Source organism: Hordeum vulgare, chromosome 7H, assembly GCF_904849725.1.
Source record: "Hordeum vulgare subsp. vulgare chromosome 7H, MorexV3_pseudomolecules_assembly, whole genome shotgun sequence".
Classification (NCBI taxonomy): Eukaryota; Viridiplantae; Streptophyta; class Magnoliopsida; order Poales; family Poaceae; genus Hordeum; species Hordeum vulgare.
Window position 1 is genome coordinate 488,851,308 of NC_058524.1, and position 5,827 is coordinate 488,857,134.

Genomic DNA, 5,827 nt, shown 5'->3' on the forward strand with positions numbered 1-5,827 from the left:
TCGTCCGTAGTCGGACCCTGCTCTTCTTCGTGATATTTATGTATTGTACTGTTGTGACTCTGATGTAGCTTGTGGCGAGTGTAAGCCAATTCTATGTATCTCATCTTTTCAGTACATGTACTTGTAACGATATCCATTCTTGCGAAACGACGAGATGCGCTTCTAACCCTGACGAGGCCCCCGTGCCAAATTAAAGATAGGATCTCATCTTGGGCGTTAGAGGTAGGCTCATCGAGCCTATTTCGTTGCGCCCAAGTATAAAGGGATTCTTCAGCTGCCTCCAAACGGCCAACTCCTCGTGGCCGGCCAGGAGGCGCCTGTCGGCTAGGAGCGAGACGGCTAGTCGTCCTGGCCGGCTAGGAAGCGCCTGCCGGTTAGGGGAGAGACGACAACTCCAAGGACGGATAGCGGGGCTGCTAGCCGGCTCGCGAGCTCCTGTCACATCCAATCCTAGGCTGTGATGGGACTCTATGATTAAAGGTGAAGACGCGTCAACACGAGTACAAGGTTGAGGCGCACGATAGATACAGAGTCAGCGGCAATGCCGCTGACCTACGTCGACTCCGATCCATCAACCCACCATAGTGACAGCCCGGCAGCACCCACTCCATTACCAAGATCGGCGTGGTAATAGTGGAGACGGCCGTATCAGCGACCCATGACGAATCTCGCAAGATGACGCCGGACGTACCATACGTGTCCTGCGTGGGCCTCACGTGAGAGCCCCATTGGCTGGTCGGAGAGTCCCATGGCCAGATGGGACCTCGCAGCCGGCGGACCCCTCAATCGACAAGTCCAGACCATGGCGGGCCCCTTCTAATGTACTTTTATCCATATTGTAGGTCGGTGGGTTCGACTATAAAACCCCCCAATCCCCCTCCATGCAGAGGGTCAGCCAACATCACACACACACTCAGCCACTCATACAGGAGAGGTCGACGCAAGCCGACAGCTCCTTCTTCCTCCTCCGTCAAACAAATCAAGGAACGCATTGTAGTCACTCTGGTTCATCAACCATTCCGGCAGGACTAGGGGTATTATCTCCCACGGAGAGCCCCGAACCTGGGAACATCGTGCGTCTATCTTGCTTGTACCAATCCCGTTCCCGGAGCCCGTCGGTGTCCTTCGGTTCCCACCACTCTAGATTAGCCTACCCATGGTTACCATCGTGAGTAAATAATGACAATCACAAAACTATTGCAAGGAATCAAACATATCGTATTCAGTGATTCATAAGTTTTATTTCGGATTTTATGACTAACCATGCGAATGATCAATTCATGTTGACTCTCTAAATAGATATAAGTGAAGCATGAGAGTTTAATTCTTTCTACAAAATAGCATGATCTAATAAGTATAAGTGAAGCAATAGAGCATTCTACAAACAACAGTTTTCTATGTGAAGAGAAACAGGCAATCCAAACTTCAAATGATATAAGTGAGGCACATGAAGCATTCTATAAAGCCATACTCAAAAGATATAAGTGAAGTGCAATGAGAATTCCATAAATCAACCATGGACTATCTCATACTAGCATGGCGCATAAAATAAAAAAAATAAAACTAAATGCAAAAGATGCTCCAAGATTTGCACATATCACATGAATGAAGCAAAGACGAAAACATACCGATACTTGTTAAAGAAAGATGGGTGCCTTCCGGCGCATACCCAAGCTTAGACGCTTGAGTCTCCTTGAATATTTAATTGGTGCTCTTTGGGAATCCCCAATCTTGAGCTCTTGCCTCTCCTTCTCCTCATATCGAGACTTTCTCGATCTTTGATCACTTCATCCGCACAAAACTCAACAGAAAGCTCGGTAAGATCCGTTAGTATAATAAAGAAAATAACTACTCTAAGTACTATTGCAAACCAATTCATATTTTGTTTTTGAATTGTAGCTACTTTAATATAACTTTTTCATGGCTCATACCACCTATAAAAATCAATAGTTTCATCAAAACAAGCAAAACAATGCATCAAAAATAGAATTTGTCTTAAACAGGACAGTCTGTAGAAATATTTACATCTACCATACTTTTGGTACTCCAAAAATTCTGAAACATTATAAAGAAATACAAAAAATTTATACCAAGACTGTGCAAAAAGTTTGAGAACCATTTTACATTCCGGTAAAAAATGAAAATTCACGCACTACACCAAAGTTTTTGTTTCTCCACCGCACATACCAACAAGCAATATGTTGGAAATATGCCCTAGAGGCAATAATAAATTAGTTATTATTATATTTATTTGTTCATGATAATCGTTTATTATCCATGCTATAATTGTATTGATTGGAAACACAGTGCATGTGTGGATACATAGACAAAACACTGTCCCTAGTAAGCCTCTAGTTGACTAGCTCGTTGATCAAAGATGGTCAAGGTTTCCTGACCATAGGCAAGTATTGTCACTTCATAACGGGATCACATCATTAGGAGAATCATGTGATGGACTAGACCCAAACTAATAGACATAGCATGTTGATCGTGTCATTTTGTTGCTACTGTTTTCTGCGTGTCAAGTATTTGTTCCTATGACCATGAGATCTTATAACTCACTGACACCGGAGGAATGCTTTGTGTGTATCAAATGTCGCAACGTAACTGGGTGACTATAAAGATTCTCTACAGGTATCTCCGAAGGTATTCGTTGAGTTAGTATGGATCGAGACTGGGATTTGTCACTCCGTGTGAAGGAGAGGTATCTCGGGGCCCACTCGGTAATACAACATCACACACAAGCATTGCAAGCAATGTGACTTAGTGTAAGTCACGGGATCTTGTATTACGTAACGAGTAAAGAGACTTGCCGGTAAACGAGATTGAAATAGGTATGCGGATACTGACGATCGAATCTCGGGCAAGTAACATACCGAAGGACAAAGGGAATGGCATACGGGATTATATGAATCATTGGCACTGAGGTTCAAACGATAAGATCTTCATAGAATATGTAGGATCCAATATGGGCATCCAGGTCCCGCTAATGGATATTGACCTAGGAGTCACTCGGGTCATTTCTACATAGTTCTCGAACCCGCAGGGTCTGCACACTTAAGGTTCGACGTTGTTTTATGCGTATTTGAGTTATATGGTTGGTTACCGAATGTTGTTCGGAGTACCGGATGAGATCACGGACGTCACGAGGGTTTCCGGAATGGTCCGGAAACGAAGATTGATATATAGGATGACTTCATTTGGTTACCGGAAGGTTTTCGGGCATTACCGGTAATGTACCGGGAATGACGAATGGGTTCCGGATCTTCACCGGGAGGGGGGACCACCCACCCGGGAGGGCCCAAGGACCTTGGGGGTGGTGCACCAAGTAGGTGGGGTCAGCCCAAGGCTGTCTTGCGCAAGAGAAAGAAAAACCAAAAGAAGAGAAAAAAAAGGAAAGGTGGGAAAAGAGAGAAGGACTCCACCTTCCAATCCTAGTTGGACTAGGATTGGAGGAGGACTCCTCCTCCCTTGGTGGCGCAGCCCTTGGGGCTCCTTGAGCCTCAAGGCAAGCCTCCCCTCCCCTCCTCCTATATATATGGAGCAATTAGGGCTGATTTGAGACAACTTTTCCAAGGCAGCCCGACCACATAACTCCATGGTTTTACCTCTAGATCGCGTTTCTGCGGAGCTCGGGCGGAGCCCTGTCGAGATTAGATCATCACCAACCTCCGGAGCGCCTCATGCTGCCGGAGAACTCATCTACCTCTCCGTCTCTCTTGCTGGATCAAGAAGGCCGAGATCATCGTCGAGCTGTACGTGTGCTGAGCGCGGAGGTGCCGTCCGTTCGGCACTAGATCGTGGGACAGATCGCGGGACGGTTCGTGGGACGGTTCCCGGGGCGGATCGAGGGACGTGAGGATGTTCCACTACATCAACCGCGTTCACTAACGCTTCTGCTGTGTGATCTACAAGGGTACGTAGATTGGAAATCCCCTCTCATAGATGGACATCACCATGATAGGTCTTCGTGCGCGTAGGAAATTTTTTGTTTCCCATGCGACGTTCCCCAACAGTGGCATCATGAGCTAGGTTCATGCGTAGATGTCTTCTCGAGTAGAACACAAAAGTTTTTGTGGGCGGTGATGTGCGTTTTGCGTTTTCTTGATTCCGCGGTATTGTTGGATCCAAGCGGCTCGGACCGACATTACTCGTACGCTTACGAGAGACTCGTTTCATCGCTACGAGTAACTCTGTTGCTCAAAGATGACCGGCGAGTGTCGGTTTCTCCAACTTTAGTTGAATCGGATTTGACCGAGGAGGTCCTTGGATGAGGTTAAATAGCAATTCATGTATCTCCGTTGTGGCGTTTGCGTAAGTAAGATGCGATCCTACTAGATACCCATGGTCACCACGTAAAACATGCAACAACAATTAGAGGACGACTAACTTGTTTTTGCAGGGTATGCTTGTGATGTGATATGGCCAACGCTGTGATGTGATATATTGGATGTATGAGATGATCATGTTGTAATAGTTAATATCGACTTGCACGTCGATGGTACGGCAACCGGCAGGAGCCATAGGGTTGTCTTTAAACTAACGTTTGTGCTTGCACATGCGTTTACTATATTGCTAGGACGTAGCTTTAGTAGTAATAGCATGAGTAGAACGACAACCCCGATGGTGACACGTTCATGGAGATCATGATGATGGAGATCATGGTGTGACGCCGGTGACAAGAAGATCGCGCCGGTGCTTTGGTGATGGAGATCAAGAAGTGCATGATGATGGCCATATCACGTCACTTATGAATTGCATGTGATGTTAATCCTTTATGCACCTTATCTTGCTTAGAACGACGGTAGCATTATGAGGTGATCTCTCACTAAAATTTCAAGACGAAATTGTGTTCTCCCCGACAGTGCACCGTTGCGACAGTTCTTCGTTTCGAGACACCACGTGATGATCGGGTGTGATAGACTCAACGTTCACATACAACGGGTGCAAAACAGTTGCACACGCGGAACACTCGGGTTAAGCTTGACGAGCCTAGCATGTGCAGACATGGCCTCGGAACACATGAGACCGAAAGGTCGAGCATGAATCGTATAGTTGATATGATTAGCATAGAGATGCTTACCACTGAAACTATTCTCGACTCACGTGATGATCGGACTTGAGATAGTGGATTTGGATCATGTACCACTCAAATGACTAGAGAGATGTACTTTTTGAGTGGGAGTTCTTAAGTAATATGATTAATTGAACTAATTGTCATGAACACAGTCTAATGGTCTTTGCGAATTACGATGTAGCTTGCGCTATAGTTCTACTGTTTTTATATGTTCCTAGAGAAAATTTAGTTGAAAGTTGATAGTAGCAAACTTTGCAGACTGAGTCTGTAAAACCGAGGATTGTCCTCGTTGCTGCGTAGAAGGCTTATGTCCTTAGTGCACCACTCGGTGTGCTGCACCTCGAGCGTCGTCTGTAGATGTTGTGAACATCCGACATACACGTTTCTGATGACTACACGATAGTTCAATGCAAAATACTTAATGGCTTAGAAGCAAGGCGCCGAAGACGTTTTGAAACGTCACAGAATATAAGAGATGTTCTAAAGAGAAGAAATTGTGATTTCATGCTTGTGCCCTTGTTAAGAGGTATGAGACCTCCGACAAGACTCTTTGTCCACGAAGTAAAGGAGAAAATCTCAATCGTTGAGCGTGTGCTCAGATTATCTGAGTACGACAATCGCTTGAATCAAGTGGGAGTTGATCTTCAAGATGAGATACCGATAGTTCTCCAAAGTCACTGCCACCAAGTTGTGAGAGCTTCGTGATGAACTATAACATATCAAGGATAGATACAATGATCCTTGAGTGAT